We start from the raw sequence: 13200 nt of genomic DNA, 5'->3' as shown, positions 1-13200 counted from the left end.
CTCTGGAGCATGGAGGGAAATGCCACTTAGCTAGCAGACCTGGGCTTTCTCCTCCTGGGACTCCTACAAAGTCCCAGGTGGTGGGGGTGCCCTGCTTGTCGAGGGGCCCCCGTCACTCTGTGTGCTCCTGCTGTGAACCTGAAGCCTCCAATCCACAGGACCACTGAGCACAGTAGCACACGAAGCCCCAGGCCCGCTGTGCAAACCTAGCAGAAGTAATGCATGCAAGTCGTGGCAGAGTGGGATGTGAAATATCCCATAATAACACCGAGAATCCATCAAGAGCTGGATCCAGAAAGTCCAGCTCCGGGGGATTTTTCTCACCAACTGTCCAAATCACTCTGGCAAAGAGAATTGAGATTCTAAGACAAAACAGACCCTGTCTCTACTCTGGATGCAATTACAGACATTGGATTCTTTTAACCATGCCTGGTATGACTCGCCTTAAAAATCAATCAGAGAAACACAATGTAAAATAGACACACGCTAAATGGCACCTGTGGTCCCTTGGTGTTGGGACAGGTGTGATTTTTATTCTCTTCTATTTATCTGTTCCATCTCTAAATTTTCTCCAATAAGCACAAAGATTAAAGTTCTTGGATAAAGAATATTTAAAAATCAGGTCTGAGGGTCCAAATGAGCCCGCACAATTGCTGTGCTTTTTGAAGAAAAGCAAACTGATAAAAGTCAGAATTCTAACCACAGGAGGGGAATGGAGGTGGGTTTCCCAGCAAGGTCAGAATCTGCTCAGAAACATTAAAGGCCATCAGCTCCCCCAAGTCCTCTGCATCTCTCAGCAGTGCCCACCAGGGTGGTTTCTTTTGGTCACTGATGACCAGTGCTTAGGAAAACAGGATAATAAATTGAAAGGGAGCCGTGGGGAGACACTCTGGCAAGCTGCTCTCCGCTTTGTGCAGGCCGTAATGCCGTGTGTCTCTGCCTCCTGTGGTGGCCCGTGTGCCATCAGGGGGGATGAGCAAATCCTAGCTTCTCCTGGGATCGCCAGTAAACACGGCCTGCCTCTGACCCTGGTGCATGTTTCATTCTGAATTCTCATCACTTAATTAAAAGCTGTCCCCTGTGCCCTGGATGCTTCTGCCTTCTCCACCGGCTCCTGCTAACCCACAGGGCCTCTTTGATTCCTCATGGAAGATCGTTTTCTAAGCCAGCAACAGCGAGGTGCACAGCTGCTGGGCCAAAAGCCCCACAGTGTCCCACCAGGCTGTCTGCACACCAATGTGACAGGTCTATTAAGCGTCAGCACACCCCTGACCAGTGCAGGGTTACCTGGGCTTCCGCACGTGGCTCCGGCCTCTCCTGAGTTGGAAGAGGGCTCGAGTACATGCAAGACAAATAGCCTAATGGTAAGTAAAGACAGGGAGTGGGGAGAGAAAGCTATCCCCATTTAGTAGCTGCACATTTTGGCTGGGGCAGGTAGGAGTAGCTACAGGAGGGCCAAGGAGCTTAAGAAGGAGGGTTTGAGCAGAGTGCAGTGGCGTATGCCTGTAATCCCAGTGGCTGGGGAGGCTGAGGCAGGAGGATTGCAAGTTCAAAGCCAGCCTCAGCAACTTAGCGAGGCTCTAAGCCATTTAGCAAGACTCTGTCTCAAAATAAAAATAAATAGGATTGAGGATGTGGCTCAGTGGTGAAGCACCCCTGGGTGCAATCCCTGGTACCAAAAAAAAAAGATGGAGGGTTTGCCTAGACAGAGAGCTATTCTAGTACCAAAGGGTTAAGATGCTACATTCTCTTCCTTTGAGTCCATATTCCAGAACACCCAAGAGGTGACGGCCACTTGGTGCTCCTCTGAATAATGTGGGAGGAAATGGGAAGTTGTTCCAGGGTGTTGAGCCAGGTTCCGAAACTGACACTGCCTTTCACAGCGTCTCCGTGCCAGTCCTCTATACCCTAGTCACGGGGCAACCATGTGACCTCAGGCAAATGACAGCCAGGCTGCTGCCACTTGGGTGAAATGAAAGATGCTCACATCAGCCCAGTTGTGGAAGATGCAAGGGAGATCCACGGTGATGCACCTGGCCACCAGGAGAGGGTCCCTGTCACCAGGAGTGCTCCATCGGTGGGGTTACCCCTTGGAAGGGGGAGGTCTGAGTGGGGCAGGGCTCCCCCCAGACCCTATCTTCTGGGATGTGAAGCTCGGGCGAGTGCACACCCTCCCCTCGGACATCACATCGGATCCCTCCCCTTCCCCTTCACGTCGGAAGTGACACCATCAACAGTTCCTTCTGTGAGGTTTCTGTTTCCAGGATGACCCCAGAAACAGCCACAGGGAAGGTCAACACACGAAGGTGCTGACCATCGTGTGCTGTTGAGAAGGCTGGGCAGCGAGGAGACCTCCCTCCAAGGACCGGAGAGAAGGTGGACTGAACCTTCTGCCCCTGGGGACCCACCTACGGAAGAGCTGTTCCTTCTTCACAGCTGTCTGGACTCCTCTCTAGAATAACTCTGGGTAATTTACCTACATAACCCTATGACGTCAGAAGAAACCCCGGTTGACATGTAAGGACATGGATGACCAAGGAGGTAAAATAACTACCCCAAAGTCTCCCCTACCCAGGAAACACAGGGGCCTCTGGGAAGGTACCCCCCCCCAATACCAAGCCAGAAAACACCAACAGGTGCCAAGAGAGGGCAGGAGAAGGACCACCAGACAGACAGCCCATTTCCTTCAGTCTGGTGAAGGCCACATGGCCATGGGTCCTCTCTCAGCCTGCCACCTGACTGTCCTACCTCCATCTTCTGAGACAGCCTCAGGCCCCTTGCTCCTCCTTTCTTAGAAAGAAGTTCCTCTTATTGACTAACCTCAAACAAATCAGGAGGCAAAAGACGTGGTGACAACGGGGTATACATCCCCCAACCCATGTTGAAAACAAGCGTCCAATAAAAACTCAGGCATCAATATTCAGGGCCTCTTCTTTGTAAGGGCACCCAAGTGCAAGCAGCTCAAATACCCCTCCAATGGGTGGAGGGAGAAGTGAGATTTGCCTCATGCACCCACATGATGGAACAGCACTCAGAAATAAAAATGCACGCTGATACATGCCAGGACACGGAGGAGCCATGGAGGCATCATGCCAATTGCAGGAAGCCAGACAAGAGGGCCACGTGTTATATAAGTCCATCTACATGAAATGTCCACAGCAAGCAAAGCCATAAAGACAGAAGTAGTTTGTGGTTGCCAAGGGCTCAGGGGAGGGAGAATGGGTACCGGGTTTTCCCTTTGGGGTGATGAAAATGTTCTGAAGTAGACAGGGGTCTTGGGTTGCATAGGATCATAAAGGTAGCAGAGTCATGAATGGGCCATTTTAGTTGAGGTATATTTTATCACAATAAAAAAATCATATGGTAGCCGGGTACGGTGGTGCATGCCTATAATTCCAGTGGCTTGGGAGGCTGAGGCAGGAGGATTGCAAGTTCAAAGCCAGCCTCAGCAAAAGTGAGGCACTAGGCAACTCAGGGAGACCCTGTCTCTAAATAAAATACAAACTAGATCTGGGTATGTGGCTCAGTGGTCGAGTGCCCCTGAGTTCAGTCCCTGGCACCCCACCCCCAAAATGATATGGTAAAGATAGAAGTTAGATCCACCTATAAGCCTTCACTTAAGAGGCCAAATGCACCGATATTACCTCACTCTTAGTGACCGTGGAGAGGCAGGAGCAGTCGGCCTCCTGGGAGAACTGCCCGTTGTCAGTCATTACAAGTATACAGAGTGATAAACACCTACTAATTAGGATTTCTATTAAACTACTACTTCTAATTAGTTTCCTTCCACATTAAATCCTTCCCTTCCCTTCCTCAGTCTTGTGGCTTCTCTCTTTCAATTCTGTCAGCTCTTTCCCTTGGGAATAGAAACAAGAGACGGAGGGGACACGGTGAGGGGGCAGAGGGCCCTCCCTGGCAGGGAGAAGATCAGAAGTAGCCAGGGTGGGGTGGGAGAAAATAAAAGCAGTGTCCTCCAACTCAGAAATTCTGAATCTAACACAGAGATGTCTTTGTGGGAATTATAAAAGCCTGTCTCTTCCTCTGGCAAGAGCCATCCTGGACCAAAGTGCAAGCTGGATTTTAATCCTTTCCATCCTTATTTGTTCAATCAACAACCTGCTCAATTGCATATGAAACTTAGCGATCTGCTGTATACCCCCAAATGGGTGCACGGGTCTTTCATCCTGTAGCATGCATCAGCGCATCACTTTAAAAAAATCTGAATGTTATTCCATTGTATGGAAATACATTCCACATTCTGTTTATCCATTCATCCACTGATGGACATTTTGGGTTGTTTCCACTTGGGTGCCATTATGAATAATGTTGCTATGAACATTCTTGTCCATGTTTTTTGGGGTTCACCCTATTTCATACGTACTATGGCAAGGCTCAATTTTACCACCTCAAAACCCTAGTCCGGTAGGTTCTCTACAAAGAACTGAGATGAGATTCCATTTGCACGTATTAGCGATGACTTTCATCAGTCACCAAATGTCTACAGTGTACCAGGGACTGGGTCTGGCCCTTCACACAATCACCTTATCTTCACAACTTGCCTGAGCCATAGATGGCCGTTTATTCCCATTTTAAATCAAGGAATGTTAAGAGTCATTAATAGCTTGCCCTATGCTGCACAGCTAACTGAATGGTTGGTAAAACCAAACTTTCTTTAAAATGTTAGATTTGGGCTGGGGGTAGAGCCCATGCTTAGCATTCAAGAGGCCCTGAGATCTATCACTAGCATCAAACAAGCAAAACAAAAATATTAGCTGCATTCTAGAGACTTCTATCCAGTTCCCTAATGCCAGGTTACCCTTGGCCCATCTCTCTCCAGGGGGTCCATCATGAGCTTTGCCTTTTTACCTGAACTACCCCAGACCCAGTTGCCACCCAAGGGCGATGACAGCTTAGGCCTGATTCTCCTGCCTGTCTCACAGTCTCCAAATGAGCATATGCCTTCCCCGGAGATATGCAAAAACATCACCACCCTCCCCCAAGCTGTCACGTTCCCTAGCTGTAGGCTGACTTCCTGGTCTCCCTAGTTAAAAACAACACAACCCAAAAAGAGAAAAAAAAATGTCCATCTTAATGGTGGCTACTGAGTCCCCCTGGAATAAAAAGTCAAGCGGACAAGCAAGGGCGGTCACCTAGATATTAACAACATAAGCCCCTCTGTGGGTGTAGCTCAGTGCCAGAGCCCTTGCCTAGCATGCATGAGGCCCTGGGTTCCATCCCCAGCACTGCAAAAATCAGAAACAAAATTTTTTAAACATCACGATAGCAGTGTTTCTCCAAATGTGGTCACCTTGGGACAACCTCTTCGACACCTAGGAGGTGGGTTAAAGTGCACATTTCCTAGGCCCTGATTCCGACACTAAATCAAACTGGGGCCTGGGGGGGGGGTGTCCTGCGTTTTTAGCACATATCCAGGCTGAGCCTTAGGCTCACTCTACTCTGGAGCGACTCAGGTTAGTGGGAGAAGCTGAGAGAACTCATCACCTCTGAAATGGAAACTGGGAGGGAAAACATAAAATTTCAATAAGCTCAATTTGCATTGCACGGTGACTTATTCAAGAGAAAGATCCGATCCTCTAACCCCAAACTCTTTAAGCAAATGATGTTTTAAGAAAGACTCCGGGTTGGGTCTGCAGACTCCCCAGGCGGAAAACCAACCCCTATCCTCAGCAACCCACAGCCTCCGCCACTCTTCCAAGTTCAAGTTCATCCCAGGACGCCACCTCCACCTGCGAGATGCTTCTGGGAGCACCTGCCTCTTACCTTCCGAAGCAGCCAGCAAATGCTACTTGCAGGCGTTCCCCGGGTGGTCGTCAGGCGCTTGATTTAGCAGCCAGATCAGAGAGTTTTAAGGTCCCCTATGCCGTGTCTTCTTACACCCCAAACCCAGCAGCAATAGGAGCGCTAAGAAAGGCATATCCACAAGACTCCACACCCCTCTCCCCCCACACCCAGATCTATATATAACATCTCTGAAGTTGTCAGCCTAACGAGCCACTTTCTGGCAGACCCGTTGCCATGACAATGACTGCTAATGAGCCGGGTACTGTGATTGGCACCGCTTGAAGGCTTCTCCACAAAGGGCTCCGCAATACTCTCTCCCTTCCCCAGCCATCCATCCTGCTGGACCTCCAGAAGTGGCCAGGGCATGGCAGGGGTGTGCCTGGGAGGCCTCAGTCCCTGGAGACCGGTTCATTAATAGCTCACCCTGAGAAGTGGGAGGAGAGCCCCAGAGTGGCTTCTGCTGCCAGTTATGTACTGAACAGAGGGGTGGACCAATTACTGATGGGGACCGCAAGTGTCCACCAGGAAAGACAAAGACTGGCGAGGCCACAGGCTGGTGATTCACTTCATCATCATGCCTTTTCTGCCGGACACCTCTTTGGGGTGGGCAGACACCTATGCAGAGCTGGGAACGGCGACCCATGGCGGGTACCACCTCCCTCCATGACATCACCCGCCTCAGAGTCAGTGCCTACAAGAAGGCACCGCACCTTTCCTTTGTCTCCCAGGTGGAAGGACTGCTCTCTGCAGCTCTGGCTGCCTTCCTATCCATTCAGAAATAGCAATCCACAGGAATAGCGAGGGAGGCAGCAGAGCCACCTGGCCGTGGCAGGGTGCATTCTGGGAGTGTGGTCTTCACACGTAGTTTCATAGGAGACGGGTGGGACCCTGGTGATGTCTTCATGCTCTCCTGGAAGCCAGAGATGGAGACATGGCCAGGGGGAGAAAGAAAGGGAGGAGAAGGAGACATCATATCCAGAGATAAACAGGCTATATGACTCAGGAAGGGGGGACCACATCCATCTTTTTCTTGGTCTTAGCCCAGAGCATTGAGTGAATGAATGAATGGATGAATGAATGAATGAATGAAGGCTGGGAATTGTAGCAGGAACTGGGTTTCAAACAGACCTTGGCAGGCTGCCTCAGGAACCAGGTAGAGAATGGCAACCCAAACAACATGTGTGCACTCCACCTGGGAACAGATCCCAGCTCTTGACAGATCTGATCGAATGGACACTGAGTAAAGGCAGGTGAGAGGAAAAGGTGATACAGGGCATTTCTTCACCTGCAGAAAACAGACGGAATGGCAGCATCCAGAACCCTCAAGCCAATCACAAATATCAAAGCACAGATTTCTTATATGATATCCAGGAGAAATATACTGCAAACTAGACTATGTAGCAACCCTCAATAGAAGGAAGAAAGAGATGGCAGGCAAGACCAAAAGAGCCAAAAGAGAGAGCAAAACAAAGACCAAAAAAAAAAAAAAAGACAAGTTGTTTGGAAAAGAAAACAAAATTAAGAAAAAAGAAGTGACTGAAACTCTAGGGAAATTTTAGAGGTTATAACAAAACACACTTTGGATGCAATAAAACTTAGAATCAGCATTGCAAAAAAAAAAAAGTGAGCATGCGTAAGACAAAGTGGAGAATTATTTCCCCAGAATGGAAAGAAAATGAAAAAAAAAAAAAAGATTAAATTAAACAGGAGGACAGAATAGCAAGCCAAGAGAGAGACACTGGGTGTTCCTGAAGAGGAGGCCAGAACAAAGGCTCTTTCACAGAAAGGAACTGTAAACCAAGGTGGATGGGGAAATCTTTCCCAGGCTGTGCAGCATGGTAGATGCTCCACTGTTGGAAGCAAAAGGACTTTTAAAAGACCAACACGAAGACACACACTAACAAAAAAACAGGGACAAGGATAAATTCCTATACTCGTGTAAGTGAGAAGATGTGAAATAAATAAAGGGGAAAGCATGAGGCTGGTCTCAGTCTTGTCTGTAGCCACATCTCGAAAGACACTTCCCACGTCGTGTGGGGCTAGACCTTTACGTGGAGCCACGCTGCCCTTCAGGCACAAAAGAAGGTGACAGAAATACATCCTCCTATAGACGAGGGCTCAGAAACACGGCTGTGTGTGTGTCCTCCTTAGTGAACGTGCAGTCATCCCTCAGTATCTATAGGGGATTGGTTCAGACACCCCCAGATGCCAAAACCCAGAGCAATACTGTGAGACAAAGTTCCTTTTATAAATGCCATAGTATTTACACAGAACCTGCACACATCCTCCTGTGTAGGTTCAATCCTCTCTAGGTTACTTTTAACATGGAAAACTATATAAATGCTAACTAACTAGTCATACTGTGTTGTTTGGGTAATAATGAAAGAAGTCTGTACATGTTAAGACACAATTTCTGCTGGGCACGGTGGTACTCTCCTGTAATCCCAGCGGCTCGGGAGGCTGAGGCAGGAGGAAGGCAAATTCAAAGCCAGCCTCAGCAATGGTGCGACACTCAGCAACTCAGTGAGACCCTGTCTTTAAATAAGATACAAAATAGGGCTGGGGATGTGGCTCAGTGGTCGAGTGCCCCTGAGTTCAATCCCCGTTACCAAAACACCAAAAAAATGACATAATTTGTTTTTCAAATATTCCCAATCAGATAATGGAATCTGTGAATGTAGAACCTATGGATACAAAGCCAATTGTACTTAAAAGATGGAACTTCAAGTTCCTGAAAGATTAAGACATGCATAGGTAAAGAACGAAGAAGTCACGGTCAAAAGAACCAAGGCTGAATACTAAAAGTAATGTACCAAAAAATGCATTAATAATTATAAAGCCAGCTATAGAATTGTGTGTACAACTCACCATTCATTACAGAAACTGTAAAAAATATGACATGGTGATTTGGCTCATGAATTGCAGATAATACTTGAAAAGATTAAGAAGCAAGAGAGAATAAAAATAAGGTACCAAGAAAGATGAAACTGCTCTTCCTTCTTATATACTATGGTGTGTATGTGGTTGACACAGTGATTTGTTCCCCTGGAGGTTCATGTGCAGGTAGCTTGGTCCCCAGTGTAATGGTGTTGAGAGGAGTAGAACCTTTAAAAGGCGGAGCCTAGTGGGAGATCCTTAGGTAATTGGAGGCACCGTTGTTGGAGGGATTAATGCCTGTCTCCTGGGAATGGATTAGGTCTCTTGGGACTGGAAAAGTTGTTGTACAGCAAATTCAGCTTTTTAAGCTCACTTTCTTCATTCTTTCACCCTGTGACTTGCCTTTCTTCCCCCCTACCTTACTCTTCTATCATGTGACACCATCTACCATGTTATGGGGCAGCATGAGGCCTTTACCAGAAGCCCGTGTTGGTGACATACTTTCAGACTTCCAGACCTATAAGCTGAATAAATATAAATGCCAATGTCCCCAGAAACTCTTCCAAACTTGGTATAATCCAAGTGTCCACAGACATAGACTCACTGCCCAGTGTAGATGGATGGGGTCACAATGCTGGGGTAGCAGTAAACCACATCTTACTGGTGTGACTTTTCCTCTGATTCATGTCTGACCTCTCTACCCCAAAGGCTTCCTCGATGGTAGATAAGAGGGCCCAGAGGGGGTTACAAACTCTAGTCCCCCAGCGGGGTTACAAACTCCAGTCCCCACAAAGCATCTGCCCTGCTCTTCCACACTCAATCAGTCTCTTTCCCTCACGTCCTCACCCATTGCTGTTCTGTGTCCCTGAATCAGTAGGAGACAGCCTCACACTGAGGTTGTTATTGGTGCCCCACCACAAGATGCAGACATTAGGCCCACAGGAGTTTGCTCCCAGTACCTGCAAATCTGCCAGCCAAAGACCTGAAGCTGCAACCCTTGGGACATTCCAGACCTGTCTTGATCCTGGTAGTCTCAGTGAGGATCAAGACGGGTCACCATGCATGTCCATCTGTGAGCCCCCGGTGCCTCCGTGAGAGCAATCAACTCACTGGGTATGTTTCTCAGGAACGGGCAGGGAGAGGACATAGAACAATGGTCTCTATTTTCTGACCCTGTAAAGGAATGGAGTGATCTGGTTAACCAGGAATTTTGATGAACACCATTACAATGGAGCCCATGCAGCAAGGAGACAGGAAGTCAATCCTCGCAGGGAAATTTGCTAAGTTAGAAAACATGGGGTCTCCAGGGAGACCAAGACTGATGAAAATATTTGCCAATGATCCTGCAAAATGAAAGGATGAGTTCAATGCCCCCCTTCCTGGGTCAGAAGCCATTTCACAGCCTTCAAGAGTCTTAGAGGTCAAGGAGCCCGGGGTAGGAAAGAAACGCCTTTTATGTGAGCTTTGCTCATGTTCCTCCTAGGACCCTGGAGAAAGAGATCTTTATGGTCATTGCACCTGCAGATAGAAGATGGAAGGGCCAATTAATAGATAATGCAAGACGTGGGGAAATCTGAACAGCCACGTACTTCTTGTATCTGAGGTGGCTGGTCCTTTTTGCTGGTGGCATCTGTCCTGGGATAACCTACAGCATGACAGGGACCTGAGAGTTGCTTGCTGTGTCTTTTGCATCATTTGGGAGGATCTCAGCATTGACCAACCAGCTTGATTGTGACACTGAATATCAGTGTCACTCCTTTAGCCTCTTACAGAGGTTTGAAGCAGGTAACCTGAAGGCCTTACACTATGTTTTAGGGCTACAGGAGCCAAGGAGAGAATGTGCATAGGTGTAAGGGGACAGGAACACGTGCTCCTGAAAACAGAGCTTTGAAATAGGATGGGAAGCAGGGATTGTTTCCAGAGCTTGAAGTTTGGGCTGGGAAAGTCCAGAGAAAGCTCTCCTGCTTTGTTCCAGTGCTAAGGTCTGTTGGTCCTGATCCTTCAGTGCAATTAAAAGGGTCAAAGCAGTCTGCGTCTGGTAGCTTCTAAAGCCAGAAAACCTGAGTGACTCTGCTCACCAGCTGTATGAGTCCAATTTGCTTTGCTGTGCACTTAATAGTGAAAAGAGGTTTATTGAGCTCACAGGTTTGGGAGGTCCAAGAAAAATGGAACGGGAGTTACAACACCGGAGAAACAGAAATAGGAAGGGAATCGGCAGCAACAGAAGAGACCAAACATGTGATGTGGCCCTGCTTTATAGGCTTTAGAACAACCCCCTCTTTTTTATGAGAGCTCACTCAGGGAGGCCAGCATTAATCTCACCTGAGGTCCATGGCTCCATGACCTATCCCCCTTCCATTCACTGCTGCCTCTTAAAGGGTCTCACACCTCCACATGTCTACACTCGGGACCAAGATCCCAGCACATGAGCCTTTGGGGGACACAATGAAACCACATCTAAGCCAAAAAACCAGACTTTGATTAACACAGACATTCAGTTTGAACGTCCCACTTCCTGATGGGCAGTTGAAGAATGTGGGTTCATTCTCTCCCACTCCTTCTCTGGCAGTTTCTAAATAGAGTGGACCATTCTTAGAGTCTACCTCCAATCCAGGATGGCAAAAGCATTAGTAGAAAGTATAGATGTGGTAGGCGGGTCTTGGTGACACAGGCCTGTGATCCCAGTACTGAGGAGGCTGAGGTAGGAGGATGGCAAGTTTGAGGCCAACCTGGGCAACTTAGTGAGACGCTGTCTTAAAATAAAATGTAAAAAGGGCTGGGGATGTAGCTCAGGGGTAAAGCATCCTTGGTTTCAATCCCCCATACCAAAAAAAAAAAAAAAAAAAAAGAAAGAAAAAAAAAGAAAGCAAGCACAATTCTCAAGTGTTGTTACAGACAACTAGCTATCATGTGTGAATTTCCTATAGCATCTCTGGGCACGTTGCTTCCTCATCTGTAAAAGTGAAGGGGCTGCCAGCCCTCAAGCATTGAGGTTCCAGAACCCAGGGGATGTCTTTCGTAATGGAGCCTAACACCACCACAAGGGAAATTTCAAAGCATTTAGGTGCTCAGCTCAGTTGCAAAAGCAGCAGTCACATAAACAAATGAGGTTGACAGAGAGCTCCTGATAAGAAACACAAATGATCATGAAACGTTCATTTAGTTTTGTTTTAAACTGCATGTTTTTCCCAAATGAGTAGGCCTCAAATCTTTTAGTCTAGGTCCATTTTTGTCCATTTCCTCGGCCAAATCTAACTTGAAATTGGTGGGAAAGAAATGCTGAGACATCAATAACATAAAAATGATCTAACAAAACTGGACATGAAATACATGCCCAAATCAGGATTCAAGATTGTGGCTATGGTGTCAGGTCTGCACAAGGAGACTGACTTCTTGGGGATTCTTCTCTTTTTTTTGTCACTGTTATGGCCAATTTGTGCTGACATGTCTTGATTTGTTTAAAGGAGTTGGGCTAGAGGTTATCATTTCTCTTGAAGGTAAAAGTTCTTGAAATACATCCTAGCTTTTCTATGCTAGCTTGTATCTATAATGGCATCAATTATTACCATGTTCCAGAAAACTTTTTTCTTTTTTCTTTTTCTTCCTTTTTTTTGGGAGACAGTGTCTCACTAAATAGCCCAGTTGAACTTGTCATCCTTCTGCCTCAGCCTCTAGAATAGCTGGGATTAGAGTTGTGCACCACTGTATCCAACTTAGAAGACACTTTTGAAAGACACTTTAAGGACTGTTCACTTCTAATGATCTCCCCGGGGAGCTCCTGATAGGGTGGAGACCCATTTAGATGATTTCTGGTCAAATTTCCCTTTGCAGAGGTGAAAGTCTGAGAAGAAGAGAGATTTGCCAACACTTAGTACTGAGAGAGACAGACAGACAGAAAATATATACTATCCTCCCAAGATCTCCTTTATCATAAAGCTACAAGCCCCTCTACCCCTTTCTGAATATTTCTGGCATTTTCTATAGTTGTTGTGCCTCTGCCGAAAACCTGTAACCCAAATTACCAAGCGTTGTTCCATTGAAAATGGATTTAAGAAATTCAGAAATATATGTGGTAGCTAAAAAATTTGATTTCAAAGAAGCAGAGCCCAGGAAGTATGTGGGGAAGGAGGAGGAGGAGGCAGACAGGATGGTGAACAGGTAAAGGGACGCAGTTAGGTAGGAGGAATAACTTCCAATGCTCAGTAGGATAAATAGAGTTGACAACAATTAATTGGATACTTCAAAACAGCTAGTAGACAGGATTTCAAGTGTTCCCAGCACAAAGAAATGACAACCTGTCTGAGGTGATGGATATACCAATTACGCTCATATGATCACCACACCCTGTATACACGTACTGAAATGTCACATTGTACCCCATGAGTGTGTGCAATTATTGTGCATGAATTGAAAATAAAAATATATTAAATAATAATAATAATAGAAGAAGAATTTGTTAGGAAATCAGGAAGGCAGTTGAAAGTTACTAGCTTGTCATCACATGCAAAACAACTACCTACC

General features: G+C 46.9%; 1 protein-coding gene across 4 annotated transcripts in view; it reads right to left on the bottom strand.

The window, feature by feature from the left end:
• Positions 1–13200, bottom strand: part of Gas7 (growth arrest specific 7) — a 227927-nt gene that overhangs the window by 85875 nt on the left and 128852 nt on the right. The window lies entirely within an intron of this gene.

This window comes from Urocitellus parryii, chromosome 7 (genome assembly GCF_045843805.1).
Source record: "Urocitellus parryii isolate mUroPar1 chromosome 7, mUroPar1.hap1, whole genome shotgun sequence".
NCBI classification, from domain to species: domain Eukaryota; kingdom Metazoa; phylum Chordata; class Mammalia; order Rodentia; family Sciuridae; genus Urocitellus; species Urocitellus parryii.
Note: the sequence above shows the minus strand (reverse complement) of the source record. Positions and strands in the feature narration are given on the sequence as shown.